The 22,792-nt window shown below is 49.2% G+C and overlaps 1 protein-coding gene and 1 long non-coding RNA gene across 2 annotated transcripts in view; one reads left to right on the forward strand and one right to left on the reverse strand.

Moving 5' to 3' along the window:
* Positions 1-22,792, forward strand: part of HS3ST4 (heparan sulfate-glucosamine 3-sulfotransferase 4) — a 399,649-nt gene that overhangs the window by 354,980 nt on the left and 21,877 nt on the right. The gene's annotated exons all lie outside the window — the stretch shown is intronic.
* The window catches only part of LOC122895518, a 47,011-nt gene continuing 42,742 nt past the window's right edge, over positions 18,524-22,792 (reverse strand). Inside the window, exon 3 of the long non-coding RNA XR_006382228.1 lies at positions 18,524-18,552. This is a non-coding gene — a long non-coding RNA (uncharacterized LOC122895518). The remainder of the gene's footprint in view (positions 18,553-22,792) is intronic.

Consider the following 22,792-nt stretch of genomic DNA (forward strand, 5'->3'; position numbering starts at 1 on the left):
GGCTGCAGCTTCCACATCTGTTTATCTCGTGGCGCCCAGAAGAGCCCTGATAATTACGAGCCTGCCGCCGTCTCCTCCCGTCCCCTCCGCCGGGTCCTGGTGGGGCTGGAGGTGATGTGATTTGATCATTCGGGTAAGCGCTGGGCGCATGGCTGCTGGCTGCGCCGAGGGGGCACCTCTGAGCCACTGGATGTGTTTAGTTACAATGAATAGGATTTCAATCACCTGGACTTGGTTAGAGCAAGCCCCAGGCTGCACTGGAGAGTAAATAATGAGCCCCGTGCTCCCTGGGGGGTAGCTCTTCTCTCCCATTAAAGGACAGGCAGGTCCTGGGATGGGAAACACAGCAAAGCAGGTCTTCCCAGTGAACCAAGGGAACCCCTCTCCTTCGGGTTCGCCACCCCCAGAGCTGTAACCTAACACTTCTGGCTCCCTCGCTGCCCTCACGGCAAATCTATCAACAGGCCCTCCGATTCAAAGCCTTAAGTACCTCTCGGATCCCTTCTCACCTTCGCCAGCCCCTGAGGCCAAGCCCAGGACATCCCTCATGTGGCTTACTGCATAGCTTAGAACCCCCCGCCCCGCTTCAATCCATTCCATTGTGGCTCTGCTTCTGCCCGAACCCTCCTTTGCCCACTGTGTAAAACCCTGCACTGCTTTCCCATTTCTCCCAGATAAGGATAAAATCCTTCATGAATCTGGCCTCCTCCGAGGTCCTGGGCGATGTGGCCCGGCCCCCACACCCTCTGTGGGACATGGGTTCCTCTCCCCCCGCGCACCCACATCCCATCCTCGGGACCTTAGTGCAGCTTCGGCTCTTCCTCATGGAAGGCACGTTCGTGTCCCCTGGCTGGGTCACCTCCCTAAACTGTCGGCTTCCACGATGCACTGAGCTTTTTCTCTGATGAGTGCACAACTCTTATAACGTAACATTTCTTTTTCTTACTGGGATTTATGTTTGCGTCTCTACTTACACTTCAGGCTCCGTGAGGGCAGGACCCTATTCATTTTTGCTCATCTTTTACCTCCATTATCTACTATCAGAGAAGAACCACCCCTCCCAGAGGACAGTGAGAAGTAATGATAGACAGGGAGACTTCATGAACCAGAGAGGGACAGTTTATGACTCACAGCAGCACAGTGAACATGTAGGACCATCAGTTTAGTTATACTGGTTCCCCCTTGCTCCCATGGGTGATGTGATTGACCCAGAAGTATGTCACCCATGCTGTCACCCCCTGAGAAACCCAGGGCTGAAGGCCCAGCACCTTTAGAAGGAAGCCTCAATCGGACTATCCCCTCCCCTGGGAACAAACAGGCACATGGTAGCTGCATTGTGGTTGCCTTGATTCCTTAGTCACCTGGGTGACCAGCGGTAGACACGACTCAGTAGCCAAGCGGCATCGGAGAGGTCTTGTGGTTTGGCACACTTGGCAAGAATGTGCAGGTTACTCAAGCAGTAACAGACCTTCCCTGGCTTAGTAGTGCCCAGGGCAGCTTCAGAGGTGACCCTGAACAAATGACTCACGTTCTACTCATCACAACTTTTGCATTAGTTGTGATGATCACTGCATACAGTACATATGATATGTACTGTAATGTAATATAATGTAATATATAAATGGTTGTAGCTATAACAGTGACGAAGTAGTAGCACTACTAGTAGCACAGTAACATTGAGCTCACCGGGTTAGTGGGAGGGTGACATGAGTTAATCCATGGAAAGTAGTTTGCACAGTTCCTGGCACGTGGTGAATGCAGACAAAGGCTAGCTCACAGCTGTGGGGGCGGGGCTTAGCTGTGGGTTAGCCATTGCCATTGGCTTATGGTGGTGGCTGGTTGAGGAGAGGCGATGGGTTGGCGGTGTTGGCAGTGGCTCGTGAGGTTTGGCTGGCTGCTGTGGTCATTGATTTGCTCGGGTTGTGGGGGATGAGTTGCCGTGGTTGCCTTCCCTGGTCCCCTTCACCTTGGCCCTGAGGACCTCCAGAACACACCTGACCAGCCCCTGGTGGGGACGTGAGGTCAGAGAGCGGAGCCTCACTTGCTGGGCTGGGTCTGAAGTCAGCACATGAAGCTTGCTAAGCCTACAGACCCAACACTGTCCTGGAGGAAGCCTTACGTCACCTGTCGAGGTCAGCCTGGGAGATGGTGCTTGTACAACCCCGCCAGGTGTTTCCTAGACACACTCAAGTTTGAGAACCACTAAGCTAGCCTGAAAGAAAGAAGTAAACCAATGTCTCTCTGCGTATGTGTGGACATTTAGACCATTCTACCTTCTAGGTAATGGGCCAATCCCTACTAAATGTGAGGGATGGATAGGAAATTAGAAAGCGTTTTTTCCATTACTTGCAATGTTCGCCTTGATCCATGGCAATAAGCCTCTGTACCCTTGCTGTGTGCTCTTAGCCGTGTTGGTAGCTGGACTGATCAGCACATACACCGAAAGCATCTAGCACAGGATCTGGTACGTAACGGATGGTGAGTGAATGTTCAGTGAATGTAACTCATGCCTGATCAGATCGATATGCACAGTTTTTTCTTCAAGGAGCAGAGAACTTGGCCAGCTGCTTCCTGCCTTTCCAAGGTTGTATTTGTTAGTGTGGCCTGTCTTCCGTGTCCCAGAGCATTGTTTTCCTGACGCTTGGCTATACCAGGATGCCCAGGCCACCTTCCACCTCTGCTGCTGGGGTCTCCCTTCTCAGCCAAGGGCAAACTAAAAGAGGGGGTTTGGGGCCGCAGCCATAGACACAGGCAGAAGGTACCCTATCCTGGAGATGTGGCAAAGGGAAGTTAGTAATGGAACATTCCGGTTGCCATTCCAAAGGCTAAGAGTCCTAGACACTAACCCTGCGGGATCATGAATGTGTAGGGAGGAGGGGGAGAAGAAATGGGCATTTGTGAAGCGTCCATCGTGTGCCAAAAACTTTACCCCAAAAGAATCCAAACCAAGGACTCTGAATAGAAGTGGGAACCAGGAAGCAAATATTTCAAGAACGCATTTTTTTTTTAAGAGACATTAATTGGGCACCTGCCACGTGGCAAGCGCTGCTCTAGATGTGGGGGTGCAACCATGAGCAAACGGATGAAAACCCTGTCCTCTTGGGGACTTAGATCCCGGTGGAGCATCCCATTATAGAATTAGAAATGCCAGAGCAGCGAGAGGTGGCAGGTTTGGGATGCAGTCTGGAAACCCCGAGCTGAGGTCCCTGGTGACCATTCTCATGCCCTGAGCACCTGCGCAGCAGCCCGGAGCCTCTCAAAGGGACTGTATGGTATTCTGGGACTTCTAGAACTCTTCTCCCGAGGTACTGTTCAAGGGCCTTTGTCCCTCCCTGACCCCGTTCATGGCTGCATTTCCCTCGGCAAAAAATACATGGCAGAGAATTGGTCATAATGAGTTTTTCCGCAGGACAATTCCCAGCTGTGTTTAGCTTACCCCGAGTGGCAATGTGAGTTTGATCGGGCAGGAATCAGGAAAATGTCACTGTGAGACCTCTGGCAGCCGAGCAGTGTGGTTTCTGCTGCTTTGAGTCCAGTCACCACTGGCCCAAGGCCTCAGAGCTGATGATTTGTCATCACACCTGGCCAGGTCGAGGTTCCAGGTCCTGGCTCAGGTCCTGCCATGGAAATACGGTCTTCTTGGATTAGCCAAGGTTTTCCAGAGAAATAGAACCAATAGAAGATTATCTGTCTATCTGTGTATAGGAGTGTTGAGAGAGAGAAAGAGAAACAGGCAGACAGACTGAAGGAGAGAATAACAGGAGGGAGAGAGAGAGAGATTTATTATAAGGAATTGGCTCATGCCATTACAAAGGCCAAGAAGTCCCAGGATATGCAGTCCGTATGCTGGAAACCCAGGAGAGCCATTGATGTGAGTTCCAATCTGAGTCTAGAAGTCCTAGAACCAGAAAGATGAGGTATAGATTCCAGTCTGAGACCAAGCCCAAAGTCAGAAGACCAGTGTTCCAGCTTGGAGACAGTCAGGCAGACAGAGACAGAGTCATTTCTCACTTAGTTTTTTCATTCTAGTCAGAACTTCGGGTCTTCAAACACACCACATGGAGTAGAACAATCTGCTTGACTTGAATTTATTCAAATTGAGTCACACCCAAAAACCCCTTTCACTGACACACCTAGAAATAATGTTTAACCAAATCCCTGTGGTCTGTGGCCCAGTTGAGTTGATGCATGGAATTGAGCATTACACTTACTTACTTTAGGATCTCTAGGGTATTGACATGATATTTGACCCATAGTAGGTGCTCAGTAAATGTTTATTGGATGGATGGATGATCATAATAGAAATATGGAAGTTTGGGTGTGTGGATGATGATGGGTGGGCAGATGGGCAGACAGACAGATTGATGGGTGGAGGAAAGAAGAAAGGGTTTGATGGTGGTGAAATAACTTGTCTCAGGTCAAACATCTGGTAATGGCAGAGCTAGGATTAGAACCCAGGTGGTTGTTGGCCTCCATCCTGGTACTCAGACCTTGAGATGGACTCCAGCAAACATGGCCCCAACAGTCAATGGGGGGAATAAAAGAAAAGAAAGCCAGCATGCACTCCACATCTGTCATCTTCAGTAAGAGTGTATTAACCCGCATGCGTTCATCCATCCAACAGATGTTCACTGGGGGCCCAGGATCCGACAAGGAGTAGGAACAGAGACGTGAGCAAGTGAGCAGGACAGACAGAACTTCCTGCCCTTAGGGAATTCTAGTGGGGGAAGCAGAGAGTGTAGGTATGTGTGTATATATAGGTACACATACATACACATATCTTCTTTGGTGATAAGTCAGGAGGAAAGAAGGGGGGAGTGAAGGACGTAGGGGTTAACCTGTAGAAAGAAAGAGCTGCTTGAGAAGGAGAAAGCGAACTCTGGAGGCCAAGTGGGCACCTGGTGGGAGAATGTCCCCATCTAGTACAGAATCTCATTCTCACAACAGTGCTTGCCTGAAAGGCGTTAGAATCCCCAGTGTTCTGTTCGGAAAGGTATGATGACTTAATGTTGGGTACCTCCTCCAAGGTCACAGAGTGGTGGCAGATTTGGAACAAGTCTGTATACCCTCAACCACAAATTCTATGGGGCGGGGGTCTCTTGGGTACCCCAGATCCATGCTCATGAGCAGGTGCCTTCTCTGTTTCCCAGGCTTCTAGATGACTTCGTTGTCCTAGATTTTTAGGCCTGCAGGGCTCATGATGGTATGTTTGAGGCATTCATTTGTACCGTCCCTCACACCTGCTCCCAATCCATGGTGCAGTGATACAATAATGAGAAAACTTTCCCACTCTGATTTATGAAAATTAGTCCCATTGCATTATTTTCATGCCTCGTAAATCTCCCCCAGCCGAACCGGAATCATAGCGTAGGCCTCAAAGAAATTTACTGGAACCGCCACCTGGCAGTATAGGAAGCCTCGTGCTTCCTAGAACGCCTTCATTAGTGTTTTCATTAGTATCATATTATCTCGTGCGAGCCTCTTAATAGTCTTAATGGTCTTGTGAGGTAGTGAAGGAAGCTATTATTATCCCCATTTTGCAGATGGGGCAACAGCAGCTCTCTTGCCCAGCCAGAGCTGAAGCAGAAGACGAGGGCTGGGCCTAGTGGCCTTCCAGTTTAGAAATGGAACTGCCATCTGCCTAGTTACCAGCTCTCGAAGCCTGGGAGTCGTCCTGGTTGTCACCATGGTCCTCACTGCTCGTGTCCAGCCTGTTGGCCGACCCTGTTTACTCCAGTCTGTATCTCCAAGCCCGCCCCTCCTCCTCCTCCTCTCCACTGTGTCTCCCAAGGCCACGCTGCCACCTTTCTCCATAAGCAGCCTCGCGCTTCCGTTTCCGTTGTCCTGATTAATTTTCTCTATACTTCCTAGAGATGGAGATGGATAGATAGACTTCTGCAGATGGATAGGTAGGTAGGTAGGTAGGTAGAGGTAGGTGGAAAGTATCTAGAGACAGAAAGTTCTCAATCACTGGTTATCGAATGGATGCATGATGGATAGGTGGATAGGTTTTTACTTTGTGATCTCATAGATTTTTTTTTTTTTTTCATAGCCAAGTCACCAAGCTTTTAGGTCTTTTGTAGTTGCCCCCACCCCTTCCCTTCTGCAGTATCCTTCCCTTTCAAATCTGTTTCAGGGTTGTAGTCTCTTAACAGACAAGAAGTTCTCATGTGACCCCAATAGTAAGGCCCTAACATGATAATGTTGGTTGTCTTCTGAATGTGTAAACTTACTTAATACCTTACTTTTGGTAGCAGTTCCCTTCTTGAAGGATAGAAGAAAAAGAAAAAGCTGTGTATTACAAAAGCATATCCTATCTGCAAGCACAGTTGATTTATGGATGCAGAAAGTGGTTCTGTTAAGGGTGAGTGCATTAATGTAACAATTCTGAAATGGGCTCATGGCACCTGAAAGCCTGAAATCACACAAAAACCCAGTCTTAGTAAGGTCCATTGGTTGTCATAGTTAGGATTTTTCTTATCAAGAAGGTCTCCGCGGTACTTGGCATAATCATCACCCATGGTCCCTAGTTCTGGTATTTCCTTCCTGCTGGGATATTTGTCATTACTCCTTCGGGCTCTCAAAAGGTGGTCCTTTGAATTCTCCGTGTTGCTGCGTAGAAAAGCCTCTGGGTTTCTCACTGGTCTCACCATCGTGTCTCTCTTTCTTCCCTGGTGTTGCCAGTTTCTCCCGATCCACTTCACATGGGAACAAATCAAGCAAAGTAAAATACTATTCCTTGAAACAGCTGTCCCTTGGGTAGCGTATCTGGTCTGTACTAGACTCAATATCTAGTCCGTGCGAAACAGATCCTTTCCACCGCCATCCACCAGCGGCCGTGCATCATGTTTACCTGCCACCTCTCGTGTGTAAGGTGGGGTGATTTACTCTCTCTGGGTTGTAGCTCATTTGCTCATGTTCTTTTTCTTGAGGATAGAGTGTAAGAAAACAAATATTTGTTTAGCACTTCTTTTTTCTTTCTTCTTCTTCTTCTTCTTCTTCTTCTTTTTTTTGGGGGGGGGGCTCACTTCAGGTTATTGCACAAGTGGAGGGAAGGTTTCTTCCACGCAGTGATTCAGGAATCCATGTTGATGGAGATTCTGACATTTTAAACATCCAGCTTCCAAGGCTGCTCTGGATATACACATGTACCATGCAGAAGAGGAAGCAACATGGAGGATCACCAATGGGACATTTTTATAGGGCAGATCTGGGGGTGAACGTATCACCTTTGTTCATATTCCTTTGGCTAGAACTCAGTCACATGATGACATCCAACTGCAAGGGAGGCTGGGAAATGTAGTCTAGTTATCTGCCCAGGAGATGGAGCAAGTGGGGTTTGGGCAGTAAAGCCTAACTCTGCCACCCAGAACTGGATGTTTTAATATAATTGCCTTATTTAATCTTGAAAACAGTGGAGTAAGGAAGGCATTTTTATCACCATCCTCAATGAGGAACCGAGGCCCAAGACATAAAGTAAAATGAAAGAGAACACATCACTGATACAGCTAGTAAGTTGTAGGGTCTAGCTGTGAATTTGGATCCATATGACTCCAACTCAGTTTTCTCCTTGGGAATTCACAGATCTTCTCTAAGGAAGGGAAAGATCTGATTCTGGGGCTCATGAAATAGCCATGAAAACTCTTGCTGGCTGCCAGAAATGTGTGGAGTAAACTCCTCATTGCCCTCATAAGATGCACAGGAGCTACCCTGGGCATCTTGATTAGGAAATATTTATCCTACATCTCCAGGTATCTTCTCTTTAAGCACGTTGGCTTCATTCTTTCACATGAATCCTTCTGGCTACTTTATTTGCTCCCCACAAATGAGACTTTGGTACCTGGCTAATCAAAACCTCCCCATCTTAATTAACCTAACACCATTTTGCCTGGCAATAAATTTAGTTAATGACCATATCATGTAAAATTCAATACCCTTGAGTGTTTCACATCCATTTGTATATCCAATTCTTTTAATCCCTGGAAACCAAATTTTAAAGAATGGGGTTTGGGTTTTTGGTTTTTTTTTTAATCAATGTCACTAAAAACTACTTAGAGTGTTTGAAAGTAGCTAAAATGTAAGGCATCGCCCACACCAATATAGAAAAAGCCCAACTTTCATAAAATGTGCAAATATAAATACACATGCACACACACACATAAGAAATACAGAGTAAAATTAGAATGCTTTTAAACATGTTGTTTAAATTCTTAAAATTTCATAAAGGTAATTTAAAGAGGAAAAAAAAAAGCAGTACATTTGACTTGTACTTCTCCAAGTAAATGTGGTTTTCATGACTTGATTGTTAGGTGGGTTGTTCATTAAGAGAAGTTGGGTTAAATAAACTGGCTTGGTTGAGTCCTGTGTAGACCTTAGCATTCTCTGATTTGAAGGCATCTCTTCCTCTGGTATCACTGACCAGTTACCCTCTCAGGACGCTGGGGACCAGACTTCCTTCTTGGAAGCCTGGGGCCTCAGCCAACCTCCACCAATCCATCCCCCCCATCTCCACTGTGTTGTCTGTAGGCTCCATCCTGGCAGCCAGGGGTGGCCCTGCCTACTGTTTGGGATGGACAATGGTTGGCAAAGAATTGTAGACCAGTGAGCTGTCATCATTTGGGTTCAATCTTCTGACTTTAGTAAGTGACCAAAGAATGACCATTCTGTGCAGTTGCTACCTGTTGAAGGATCAGCAAGTCTTGTTTTTAGAAACTTTGTCATTGAAGCTCCCAGATATCACTGGGATTCAGTCCTCGGACATCTTCTCTGTTTTCACCCACTGCCTTAATGAGCTCAGCCAGTTTCAAGGCTTTTAATACTTCCAGTGTGCTGATTTCCAGGTTGTAGCTCTCCATCCGAACATGTTAACACTAGACTGGTAAAGCCAGCTGTGGTCTCAGCACCCCCACTCGGATGTCTAAGAGGCACCTCTGAACCAATCTACGGAAAAGCAGACTCTTCATTTGTCAGCTCCCCCAACTCCTCTCTTGTGGGCTGGTACCTTTCCTTCAGGGCAGGAACCTTGGAGCTGCTCTTGGTCCTTAATCTTCAAGCCTGTTCCGTGGTGGCTGCCACATCCCATCCCCTCCGCACGGCATTTACCTTTCTCCCAGCCGCCATCTCCGCTCACTCCGACTCTTCAATAGTCTCTAAGTCGTGCTTCTTCAACACTTACCCAGGAGAGCCCGCTCTCCACTCTGGCGGTCGGAATGGTCTTCCCAGTGTATCAGTCCGGCACATCCTCCCCTTCCTCAAAGCCATCTGGTGGTTCCGTGTCATTCACGACCAAAGCCACAGCCCTCCCAGTGGCCAGCAAGGCTTTACGTTGTCTGTCTCACTCTTCCTGCCCTCATCTCCCCCAGCCAGTCCCCCAGCACCCTTTCTAGTCCTGCAGCCCCTCCCTCCCTGGCCCGCAGACACGTCCGCCACACTTTTCACTGCACCTCGTTCCTCTGCCTTCCTCCACACAGCTGGCTTTCACACTGTGGTACCCTGTTCAGATGTCACCTCTGACCTGGTCTTCTGGCTGAACGCGCCCCCCTTTTCACACGGGGAGTCACCTCTATCCCACCGGGTACAGCTAGGGACTGTCAGTCATTTGGATAATGAACTAGAACAATCAGATGTTTTCTGCCAGGAATTCGGATTTTTAACAGAGTGATAGAGAAAAAAAAAGAGGAAGGAAAAGAAAGGAAGAGTATGGGATGATAAGGAAAGAAAGGAAGGGAAAAGGGAGGAGAAAGGAGTTGAATCCAACCCTTTCTGGTGGTGATGTTGTAGTAAGACCATGGATGAGACCGTGCAGCGTGTCTGTGTTCCGGGAGCCCCCACTTCTCACCTCTTCCAGGCCTGTGCACGGCTAGTCCTCATATGTGTTTATATCCTTGAGTAAATTCCCCTTTACAGTAATTAGCCAGAGATATTCCCCGTTGCTTGTTGAAAACTAGTGTTCTTAAGTGATGGACCAAAATGCATATGTTGGGTTCGAAGGAAAAGCCAAGAGTTGAACAGGGAAAGAACAGCAGTGGGTAAGGACAGAGAGGTCTCGGTCAGGGTCACGGAGCTGAGACCAACCCTCTCTGACTGGCGCAGGGACATGGAATCGCACGTTTGGGGCCCCTGCCTTTGGATGGCTCTGGGGATACTCAACAGTGGGGGCAAAGAAAGGCCCAGACCAGTGAGCCACTTAGAAACTCACAGCAAATAAGTAAGCCAGAGGACAGTGACCCCCAGACGCCTTTCTAACTGTGCGGACCCGTTAGCACCGATGGGACGGAAGGGAAGCCATCCCAGGAACTGTCCCCCAGGCCTCTGCCCTTAACCTTCACTGTGTCACCTTCCCACTTACCTCCTCTGCTAAGTGCATACTGAGGTGTCATGTCCTGTGTACATGAATTTAGGCCAAACAAAATCATCAATGAGTGATATTTTACACCGGCTCGTGCTTTGCTGCTGCCTCCTGTCTATGCAGAATGTTCTTTGTCTTCACAGTTTAGACCAGCTGCCAGGGGTCAGTTACTCCCCCTTCTAGCCTCCGGGTGCCTTGAACAGACCCTTGTCTGCCTCTGCTCTCATCACATCGCAGCAGGAAATGGGTTTGGTGCAAGAGTCAGAAAATTGTGGGTTCCGAACTCAGCCTCCGGGCATACCGTGTGGGTATCTTCGGGGGTGGGTCACTCTCTGAGCCTCATTTTTCTTGGTAAAATGAGTCAAATCATAGAGCTTATTTTCCAGAATTAGAAATGAAAGGATGTGTTGTCATAGAAATCACCTAACAGATCTACATTATAAAGCACTGTAAATCTGAATCTAAATCTACATCATAAAGCATATGTGATAGATGCTTAATCAGAAGGCAGCAGCTTTCCCTCGCTTCTTTGCATATCAAGGGCGGCATTGAATAGTGGTTAATGGAGCTGCCCCCATGGAATTTTGCCAGCTGTGTGACCTTGGGCAGATCATCACCTGCTCTGTGCCTTATCTGTAGAAAAGGGAATAAAAGTATTTTTCACCCCAGAGGATTGTTGTAGGGGGTACATGAGCTTAGTCTCAACAAAGCGCTTGGACTTGTAGTAACATCTCAGTAAATATTAATGACAAACATTTGTTCATTTGAATCAGTCTCCGGTATGGTTGGGGATCTCCCAGGTAGGGAATCTCAGGGACGCGCGATGGGGAGCTCCATGTTCTAGGATGTAGCAGAGTCTGTGCTTACAGGGATCAATCAGAAGTTGCTTTAATAAATGAATTTAATAAATGAATAAATAGCTGGGCCATGAGTATTGATGCCCAATGAGCCCAACTCTTGAGAACGCTAAAAGGAATCCTGCTTCCCAGCCCATCCTGCCCCCCTGCTGCAGGGCACCCAGAAGACACAGAATCAGTTAGAATACAAAGACACAAATGGGTTGGGGGCTAGATTAAATGCAGGATGAAAACTGGGAAGAGGACATCACAAATAAGCCCTGGAAGAAAAAGAAACTCCGGCTCCTTCAAGGCACTCTCTGGCAAAACGAACTGTGATTTACTCCTGCGAATTACCAACTGTAAAATATTTACAGCTAATTCCCTCTACCTTCCAGGGTGGCGGTGGCAGAGGGAGGCAGGTTGTTTCGGTAGTAAACCCGGGATGCAATTTCCACCTCGGTGGCCCTGCTTCCTGCGGCAACCGCAGGCGACAGCGTCATTTATATCTTCCACGCGTCCAATCTCTTCTGCATGTGCACGAGTCTCGATTACAGGCAGTTGAGGTTTGTGTGGTAGGCATTATGCATTTATGAGCCAGAGCAAACATTTACTAGTGCTAGTAATTCGTCTAGGGGGTGGAGGAAGAGAAAGGGCGGGAGCAGCCAGGCGCTGCTCGGATCCTCGGAGGCCGCAGAATCGGCTCACAGGTGGGGAAGGGACCTTCCATCGGCTCTTCGAAGCTCATCTCCTGGCGTGTTGGTTTTTCCAACGCCCCCCCCCCGCCCCCACCGCTTCCCATTAGTGAGGTCAACCTACAAATGCCCCAAGGCTCGGTCCTGGATCTTTTCTCATCTCGGAGAGGTGAGAATCCTTTCCAGGATGAGTATTTAATTGCCAGGGTGACATTTTCCAGAACGCTCACATACTTGCTGTCCGTCTCCTTCTCCCCCTTTCTCCCTCTCATGCATTCTCTGGCACAGCACCTTGGCCGGGTTTGAGATGGTGGGGAGCTACATGCAGATTCCAGTAACTTTGGGGTTCGTGTGTGTTCATTTTTATAGTGCATATAGATGTACGTGTAGGGGAAGCCACACAGAGGAGAAGGGCTTTGACTCAGACATGCTATGAACGAGAGTTGCCCTAAAGAGTGGGCACAAGGGACGCCTGGGTGGCGCAGTTGGTTGGACGACTGCCTTCGGCTCAGGGCGTGATCCTGGAGTCCCGGGATCAAGTCCCACATCAGGCTCCCAGCTCCATGGGGAGTCTGCTTCGCTCTCTGACCTTCTCCCCTCTCATGCTCTCTCTCACTGTCTCTCTCTCTCAAATAAATAAATAAAATCTTTAAAAAAAAAAAAAAAAGAGTGGGCACAAAAGTAAGGGCATTTCAGGAACTTGGAACATCATCTGTAAAACCCAAGAACGACAAAATCTTCATGGACCCAGAAAATGGCAGGATGTTCCAAGAGGCTTAAATGCAGGGTGCGGGGGGCACACGGTGGGACCGTGGCCAGAACATAAAACTCCTCGCTGAGGAGCTTAAAAGGCAGGGGTCGGCTGGACCTGGCTAGTATTTATTCTTGCCAGCAGACCTTTCTTTGGAGTTTTGTCCCTCTCCTCTCTCTGCTCAGCTGCACCCAACCACATTAATTTCCACATGAAATTCTTTTCACACAAAGAATTCTCAATGCGAAAAGTTCCTGTGAAACTCCACCTGTTCCTGGTGCTGCTTGGGGCCCAAGGGTTCCTGGCAAAGACACGTGACAGCATCTGGAAAAAGCAGGTGGTTAATCTGGTCCAGCCAAGCAAACTTTTCCTGGGAGTCTGTTTCGAAGGAACTCACAGTCTAGTGGAGAAGCAAGGAAATACATGTGCCATATGGCTCGGTGGGTCCATGATGGAAGCAGAGAGTAAGCCCCAAGACAGTGGAGACCAGAGGAGGCGAGCGTCCCTTCACTGTGCGGACATCCGGCCATGTGAGCTGAGTCCTGACGATGGTCGGCAGGGACAAGATTCGGTGAAAGTAAGATGTTCGGTACCTTTAAGAGCTGGTCAGGAGACATGGGAACCTCTCACTTTGTGAATAGACACATAATTTAGCATGGCCTCCGTGGAGGGCAATTTGCCCGTATTTATTAAAACCTTTATACACAAACTCCCATGAAATGATGAAACTTTTCTAGGGCCGAGCTAAGGAAACACTCGAATAAGTCCATGTTCAAGGAGGCTCACTTCAGCCTTATCTGTCCTCATAGAACACTTGTGACCACTAAAGGGCCCTCTACAAAGAATGACGGAATAAATAGGAGTTGGCCTAGGCCATCAAAGGCAACATTCATTTTTAAATGAGATGCGTGCTGATTTGGAAAGAGCTCCAGAAGTATTATTGAGTAGAAAACCCAGATTTTAGAAGGCTGCATGGATATGTGCACACTTGCCCAAAATAAGGCTTCACCTGGGCTCCGGGCAGGGGCGGTAAGCCGCAAGAATAGTGATGCAGGAGCACCGGCCTGATGGAAGGCAGATGCGGAGGGAGTCCTGGGAGGGGGGAAGGGGCACATCTGCCCAGAGAGGAGGCAATGGTGTTTGTTTCCCTCTGCACCAGGCCAGCCGTTGGGATGTAGAAAGGGAAACATTTCATTTCCTGGCAATCACAGAAGCCTGTCTACTCCAAATCAAGGCGCATAGGTTTGAAGCTAACTGAGAACTTATCCACAGACGTTGGCAAGGGAAGAGGAAGCCTCTCCACCAAGACAGTATATTAATTAAACATGCATTGAGCTCTGGAACAGGACAGAAGTTCTGTGGACCAGGCAGTGAGTCCAGGCAGAAGAGGACATCCATGGTCAGCTGAGGGGTGTGTCCTGCTTCCCTGTGGTCTTTCAGCAAAAGCCTCTCACTTTGCCAAGGCTACAAGGAGAAGGTCCGGGTCGGAGCGTGAAAAGGAACACCAAAGGGATAATTACTCGCCCTGAATGCATTCTCCAAAAGCGGGACTTGCCTAGCATGTTGGTCATCATTGCAGGACAACCGGGGGTAGATGTGAGAGGAAGAAGCATGGAGGCAATGTAATCAGACATGCAACGGAGGCCATGGCTTCTTGCGTGCCGCTCCCCTCCACCCAGCAGCACAGATCCCAAACCCTGGACCTGGCTCTTCCTGATCCTCCCTCCCCTAAGGGCTAGAACCCGGCTAAGACTCTGAGTCCAGCCCCAGAGAGAAGTCTGGGAAAATAGGCACAGCCTCACTGAAAGAGACTGGGACAGTGTACCTCTTTCATAGTGAGGAGACAGAATGTTTCGAACAAAAGCGGGCAGAAAATCCCAGTCCTGTGGCTAGAACCCAAATAGTGGAAATGGAGGGAAAACAGGATCTCCCAGGGGCGTTTAAGTGTGGCAGGGACTCTGGCAGAGGCCATCTGCATTTCTGGGCTCCATCTGCTGGCATCACTGGGAGTGCTGACACTCTCATCCTGAGCGAGATGTACTTCTCGTCTGGCAGTTGGAGGCCCAATGGCTAACAGCTATCATTGGCAATTTTCCTTTATCAAAAAGGAGCTCTAAGGCTCACAGTCCAGGGCAGGCAGAGTCGGGGGCTGATGTCTCATCTGAAGCCCGACTGGGGGGATGGCTCCCCAAATTGTGTGGTGGTTGGCAGGGTTCAGTTCCATGTGGACTGTTGGCTGAGGACCTCAGCTTCTTGTGGCTGTTGACTGGAGTGTGTCCTCTGTTTCTTGACAAAGAGGCCGCTCCCTACGATGGCTTGCTTCCTTGAACCCAGTAAGAGAGCCAGTAGAGAGGGTCTACTAACAAGGTGGGAGTTACCGTGTATTGCAGTGATGTATGGAAGTGATATCACATCCCCATGGCCAAATCCTGTTGATTAGAATCAAGTCCCTGGTCTTGGTCATGCTCAGTGTGTGGACATTACACAAAGGCATAAATATCAGGAGCTGGAGTGACCAGGAGCTGTCCTAGAGCCAGTCTGCCCGGCAGTTGGAATTGTTTTTCGATTCAAGGTAGTCACATACAATTTCTATTTTCAACAGATTTATTAAATCAAATAAGGATGAAATTCATTTAAAGAAAAATATTGAATCCATGATAACAAGAATGTAAGTGGATATCCAGAAATGGCAGCATGAGGTCCAGAGATTGAGAGATACTCAAGGTTATCAGGATGTGTGAATCACAGTGTTTTTTCACTCATTCACTCATTGGTTCATTCATTTATCTGCCTGTATTAGGGATCTTCAGAGAAATAGAACCAACAGGGGATGGGATAGTAGATAGATACATAGACGGGCGGACAGATAGATACACAGATATAGAGACCAGTGCGGCGGCAGGGGGAGATCTTTTATAGGAATTGGCTTTCGGGATTACGAAGGCCAAAAATCCCATGATCTGCCATCTGCAAGCTAGAGAACCAGAAAAGTGAGTGGTGTGATTTAGTCTAAGCCTGAAGAACTGAGAACCAGGGGAACTGGTGGTGTAAGTCCCAGTCTGAGTGTGAAGGCTGGAGGACCAGGTCTGAGAGCAAAAGACAGACAAAATGAGCAGATTTGGCTTCCTCTGCCTTTCTTGTTCTATTCAGACCCTCCATAGACTGGGTGTCGCTCACCTGCATTGGTGAGGGCAGATCTTCTTTGCTCTGTCATTGCTCATCCTGCCCAGAAACACCCTCCCGGACACACCCAGAAATAACGCTTTAACTTCTGCCTGGGCATCCCTTAGTTCAGTCATGGTGATGCATACATTTCCTAAGCATCACATCTGTCCATGGGTCTGTTCATCTGTTTACTCATGGAACAACATCAGTCCCGGTTCCTTCCCTGCCCTGTCCTCTGGGGTAGCAGAGATGGGACAGATGTGCTGTTGTCTTTCAAGGGATTTGGTTTACTGATATGTTTCTAAATCCTGGCTGCTCATTAGAATCCCCTGGAGGGCTTTTAGATCATACCAATGGCCGGATACCATCTTAGACCATTTGAGTCGGAACCCCCCGTTGTGGGCGCCCAAGGACTTTGAATGTTCCTCCAGAGTTGGGGTCACTGGTGTGGTGACTTTGTGGCTTTGGTCCATTTGCCATAGAACTCGCAGAGAAGATTTTGGAGATACTGTGAGCAAGCCCCACGGCCACAAACCAACCAGAGAGTGCTACTTGTTTCTTCTCCAGAGAATGGAGCTTCCGGGGAGGTGGTTGACTTAGAGGAGGGAACAGACCGAGCCCCGCACTGAGCTCCAGTCCCCAGTCTTCATCCTTGAGTTCCTCCCTGACTCCAGCTCTAGATCTGACCCATCAGCTCAGACTCCAGACCCCGCTCTTCCTCTGCTTGACCCTTCCAGAGGCTGGAGATGGGGGATTCCATAGTACACGTGCTTTTCATGGTAGAGGTCTCGCTGTGTCTAACTGGTTCTGCTTTAGGGGCAAGGGTTGGCATCGACATCTTCAGTGGGCAAGGCTAAGCCTTTCCCACTTTGTCACCAGATGGTGGCCAGAAGATGGAAACCTGCCTAGCATCAGATTGAACCTTCTTGCACCTCCCTTGTCCTGCTCTGGCCTCTTGGGGTGCAGGAAATGGGTGTATATGTGAGTGAAAACGTGAATGTGCATATGTGCATAACGTGAATGTGCATATTCCTTGTTTATTAACCACCTATTACGTACCATGCTCTATGAGAGATAGACAGACAGCCTGAAGAGTAAGACACAGTTCTGCCATCATGAGGCTTAATTCCAGCTGGGGAGATACCAGCCGTCATGTGAACCATGTAAACAAAGTAGGTAATTGTAGGTCTTGACCAGTGTCAGAAAGTGCAGTGAAGAAAAAGCAGGAGTGAGATAGAAAGGGACTTGGGACTGGCATTATTTTTGGTAGAATGATCAGGGAAGCCTCTCTGACAGAGAACTTTTAAGTGGTACATAGATGTCCCAGCCAGCATCGCTGATGGAGCAGACCAGCACCGTCAGATAGAATGTTATGTGATCCTGGAATACACTCTGTCTGCACCTCGAGGGCAGCAGCCACGGGCCTTTCATAGCTACTGAACACTGAGGACTTGCATCTTTGACTTTTTTTTTTTTTAAAGCCCAATGTAGGGCCCAAACTCATGACCCTGAGATCAAGACTTAAGCCGAAAATCAAGAGTCGGATGCTTAACCGACTGAGCCACCCAGGTGTCCCCAACTTTATTTAGTTTTAATTAATTTCCACTGCAGTAGCTACATGGGGCTGGCGGCTTCTGCACTGGACAGCTCAGCACCAGACGCTTAATCCAAGTCCTGAATAGTGAGAAGCAGCCCGTTATGCAGGGACTTGGGGAAACAGCAAGAGAGGATGAGGACAGAGCCAGCGCAGAAGGGCAGGGATCTGGAGAGCTGGGGATGGAGAGAGGGCCAGCAGTGCTAGGACCTTGAGCAAATGGGACTGAATTCAGGGACGTATCATATAGAGTCTTGGAGACCATAAAGAGGGGAGTAAGTTGTTTGTTTTTTTTTAATAGAATGAGAGTTGATCAAAATGATTTCAACAGAGGAATGATACAACAACAAGGATAAAAATTATAGCTAAAATTTATATAGATTTATGAAGTGGGCTTTATGTTTCATTCCATGCATGATCCTCAGTAGGGTCGATGAAATATTTTTGTTTTCACTGAAATCTCCGTTTGTAGATGGGGAAACTAAGGCACACAGAGGTTGAATGCTATGCAGTACAGTCTGCAAGAGGCAGAATTCGTATCCGAAGCTGGGCACATGGTTCCAGAGTCCACTGTCTTCACCACCGTGCCATATTCATTCCCTCTCGGCCAACATAAGCTTTGGAAAACTCCCTCTCACTCAGTGTGGCTGAGAGGCCAGGACTGTGGGCTCCAGGAACACCGGAGGAGTGAGGGAAAGGAGAGCTGACATTTTAAACTACGTTTTAGAAGCGGAGGCAACAGACAGGGCTGTCTAAGGAATTGGGCTGCTGAGGGATGAGTGAGGGCAGGAAGCAGCAGTGACGGCTCCTAGGTTTTGGGCTGAGCAATGGGCCAGGCCGGGGGCTTTCCTGAGGGGAGGGAGTCGGGCGTGCGGCCCCCCGCGCTGGTGGCAGGTGCTGCTGGGGCGGTCAGCGGAGGAAATCTGGTGCCTCCTTTCAGGCACATTTTCCTTCCTCCCTTCCTGTGTTTTTCCTTTCCTTATTTCCACCTCGGCTCTCTTCATCTCCTTCGTTCATTCCTTTCTTTGTCCGGTCCTCCAGCAAACATTTACTGAGATCGGTGGGATTCTCGGCACGGTGTGAGGTACAGGGACACGGCCCCACACCAAAGCGCCAAATCGCCCTTCTTTGGACCTTGTTTGCTTTTGGAGGACAGACAGACTCTACAGGGTGGGAGAAAATAAACATAAACGAGATAATTTCAGATAAAAAAAAAATAAACCTGGGCGCCTGGGTGGCTCAGCGGGTTAAACCTCTGCCTTCGGCTCAGGTCATGATCCCAGGGTCCTGGGATCGAGCCTGCATGGGGAGAGCTCAGCGGGGAGCCTGCTTCCCCCTCTCTCTCTGCCTGCTTTTGATCTCTGCCTGTCAAATAAATAAATAAAATCTTTAAAAATAAATAAATAAATAGATAAACCGGATGATGCAAACGAAAGAGGCTGGTATGAAGGAGAGTAGTCTGAGCTGGTGCCTGGGGAAGGGGGTTATGCTGGGTGGGTGATGTCTAAGCCCAAACCTGAATAAGGAGGAGTCAGTTATAGGAGCAGCGTGGGGGGGTGTGAGAGAGAGAGACAGAGAGGCAGGAAGAGACCGGGTAGGGGCTGGTGTGCAGGAATGACAGATAATGTTAAGAATCTGCCCTCCTCATACTAGAGTCTATGCATGTTTGTGTATATCTTTTTTCAAAAGATTTTATTTATTTATTTGGGAGAGAGACCCCATGAGCTGGGGGGAGGGGCAGAGGGAGGGGGAGAAGCAGGCTTCCCTCTGGGCAGGGAGCCCGATGTGGGGCTTGATCCCAGGACCCCAGATCATGACCTGAGCCAAAGGCAGACGCCTAACCCGCAGAGCCACCGGGCGCCCTGTTGGCGTACCTCTCTCCAGGTGTATGCGGATCTTCCTTCCTGTCTATCTGTCATTTCTCCATCTGCTGTATGATCAGACTGATTGGTTGGAAAATCTGTTTAGTATTTCGTGCACCCCAAGCTGTGAAAGTCGGATCTAAATACAGGCACAGTGGGAAGCACTAATTAATTTATGATTGTACTTAACATCATTGAAGATGTTATTGGAGATCTTGATGTGGGGCTGCAGCTTCAGAGGAGAGAGCTCAAGGACAACATGGAAGGCTCTGACCGAGGCACTTGGAGAGGAGGCTGGCTGTCCTCCCGTCCAGGCCCGGCGCAGGGCAAAGGGGGCTTCTGGGCTGCGTTCTTGCCACCAAGAGGACAAGTTGCCTTCAGCAACCTCTCTTAGTCGCAGGCAAGTGCTTTGAGTGTTACCCCTCTAGCTGACCAGGTTCCTGGGATCAGTAGGAAGGAGCAAGGACGTGTTATGTGCAAAAGCCAAGTTCATTTTAAGGATGCACGCGAGGTAAACATGAAGTGATCTCATGACGCGCACGGGTCCTAGGTGGCGTTCTCTGAGAATGTGTAGTACACGGGCTTCGTGCAGAATCAGCAGCACTTGTGTGGCTCTCTGGGTCAGAAGATCAAGCCCTGTGTCAGGCTCAGCGGGGAGTCGGCTTGGGATTCTCCTCCTTTGTCCCTCTCCCTCAAATAAATACATTCATTAAATAAACTAACAAAAGGGCCCTAATCACATTCTTGAGAACCTCGCCCTCATTACTAACTGCTTCCCAAAGGCCACCCCCCCCAACACCGTCACACTGGCTGTGAGGGATAAGTGCATGAATTGGGGGGGCCGGGGAACACAGACATTCTGTCTACAGCAGCCTCATAAAGCACAGCCCTTCTAGTCCTCACAAAACAGGCTCTGCAGTGGGTCGTACTTATGATCTGCACTGTACAGTGAGGAATTGGAGGTCTTCCAGAGTCTTTTAGAGGCAGGACGGCGGAACCAGACGCCTGGAAGGCAGGTGGCAGGTGCGTCTGCTGCCAGCAGCTTGGGGACATTCCCTCTGGGGACAGCACCAGGCTCAGGAGGCCCAGCCACAAACCGACAATTCAGTGGTACTCTAGGCAAGCAGGTGATGATGGGGCCTCCACGGGCTCAGGTGAGAGTGTTGAGAAGCAGGTGGAACAAAGCAAGGGGTGGACCCAGGAAAGGCAAGACTGGAATGAAAACCTGGCATACGGGTCCCCACCTTCACAGAGAGCAGCGTCTCGGTCACTCTGGTTGCGGCGGCCCGCACGGCTAGAGGCCGCATAGGGGAGGCACAGCAAGGGGGGCTTGGATCGGCATCAGGATGCCGGTGAGAAGGAAGGAGGCTGGCAGCGTCCCAGGGGCAGGGCTGAGCCGTCACACAGCTGGGAGTGCAGGGGGAGGCGGGGAGACTTGGGCAGGCAGCCTTCCCGGAGGACCCCCTCTCCTGTCACCGTCTGTTAAATTCGCGCACGCGGGGCCCCGGTGCAGACCTGCTGACACCTCCGTAATCATCATTTAATTGTGGCACCTGCCCTTTGAAACGCTGAGCCCGAGGAAAGAAAATACCATAAAACAGCCGATGGGGCGCTTTTGAATGTGTGTGAATAATGTGGCGGAGAGGGGCGCTCTGGGCGGAAAGCCCAGGCAGGGGTAGGTGAAGTGTGCCCCAGAAGCTCACGGATTCAAAGTCAGGGAGCATCTCGTCTCAGAACCTCCGGGGCGGGATGGTCCGATAATAAAAGAGAGAGCGCTGGAGGGGCGGCTGTGGGGAGGGGAGCTGGTGGAAGCCGAGGTTACAGGCAGACAGTGGTTTAGACTTTAGAACCAGGCCTCCAACCAGTGGGCGTGAGGGTTATTACAAAGGACTTCCCTGTCCCTGTAGATGCCACACATGAAGTAGAAACCAGATCAATAAAAATCTCATATAAACACACACGCGCACACGCATCAAGCTGAATCATTTTAAAGGAGTGCTTTCTGTCCATATGTGTTCTCTAGATCAAACCATTTGAACAAGTTCACTTCCGTCCCATGGTGGGCTCATGGGTGCCAAAGACAGGTAGTGGCGCTGGGAAAGTCAGGGACAGCAGGGAGAAATAGAAGGGATGCCGACAGCTGGGCGTAAAATGGGGGTGGCCCCCAAAGTGGCCAGGTTCCGCCCGGCACTGTGGCTTCCCAAAGTGGGTGGGCACCTCAGGGTGGCAAAGAGAAAAAAAACTCTAGTAATTCACTGGGATATATGCCCAAAAGACCCGGTGGATGCTCTAAGAGTGGGTTGTATCAACGTCGTTTCCTTGCGAGGTGGGTTTCGGTGGCTGCGTCATCATTTATGTAGGGGTGCATCTATTAGGCACCCCTACATATGGTAGTCCTACAGATAAGGAGTTGGGGCAGGGCCTTTGTCTTACGCTGGCTCGCCAAACAGATTTGTTCCGCACCCACTGTGTGCTGCCTTCCATTAGCAGCCAGAAGGGCTAGGGACTGATTCTCTCTGCCAGGGTGCCTGATAACCTTTTCCTGTGAGCGAATAGATGTTACTCCCATTGAAAGAAGACGGAACTGGGAATCAAAGACCATGGGTTTGCTCAGAGCAGGTGTGGTTTAGAGATGGAACCCCGAAGTTAAGCCCTTGGCCACCCCCCCTTCATCAGGATGAGCATGCACTTAGCAAAGCTTCTGAAGGAGGGGAGCGGGGAGGGCTGGGGTTCAGCGGATCCTCCACCAGTGATTCCCAACCCGAAACTCACGCACGTCTGTGAGTTCTCAGAAACAAGGACAGATCTCTTAAACTATTCTTACTAGTTCAAAAAAATACGCCACTTCTTCGGGGCAAGATCTTGCTCTTGGTTTTATCTCCCGATTCTAGCACAGTGTCTGGCAACACACAAATGGAGAGTTTTCTTTTGCTTTTTGGCTAAAATTTGTTTCAGCATGGTGATCTTGGCTTTCTTCGGTGAAGAAACACTAATCGTGTATGACTCTGATACAGGAAATAGTATATTACTTGGATAAGTAGGTTCCAAAACTCAGATCCAGGGCAGAGAAACAGCTATAGGAGAAGAGATCAATATGGAAATCCTGGGTGACTCAGTTGCTTAAGCAACTGCCTACGGCTCAGGTCATGATCCTGGAGTCACAGGATCGAGTCCCGCATCAGGCTCCCAGCTTCATGGGGAGTCTGCCTCTCCCTCTGACCTTCTCCTCGCTCATGCTCTCTCTCACTTTCTCTCTCTCTCTCTCAAATAAATAAATAAATAAAACCTAAAGAAAAAAAATCCAAGGGAAGACCTTCAAACCGCTCTGATAGACTGGCATTTCTCCACCCCCTGCAGAGGCAGTTGGGCACGCCTAGGACACACAGTCTTCTTCCGAGCTCCAGGGAAGTGCTGGGAGCCCTCAGTCTGCCAAGCCAGTTTCTCTTTGGGGCTTGATCCAAACACACGCATGGTGGGACCTTAATAATCCATGTGACCAACTCCCGTCTACTGAGGGAGTGAAAACACCATTGGGTTCATT

Source organism: Neovison vison, chromosome 14 (assembly GCF_020171115.1).
Source record: "Neovison vison isolate M4711 chromosome 14, ASM_NN_V1, whole genome shotgun sequence".
NCBI classification, from domain to species: Eukaryota; Metazoa; Chordata; class Mammalia; order Carnivora; family Mustelidae; genus Neogale; species Neogale vison.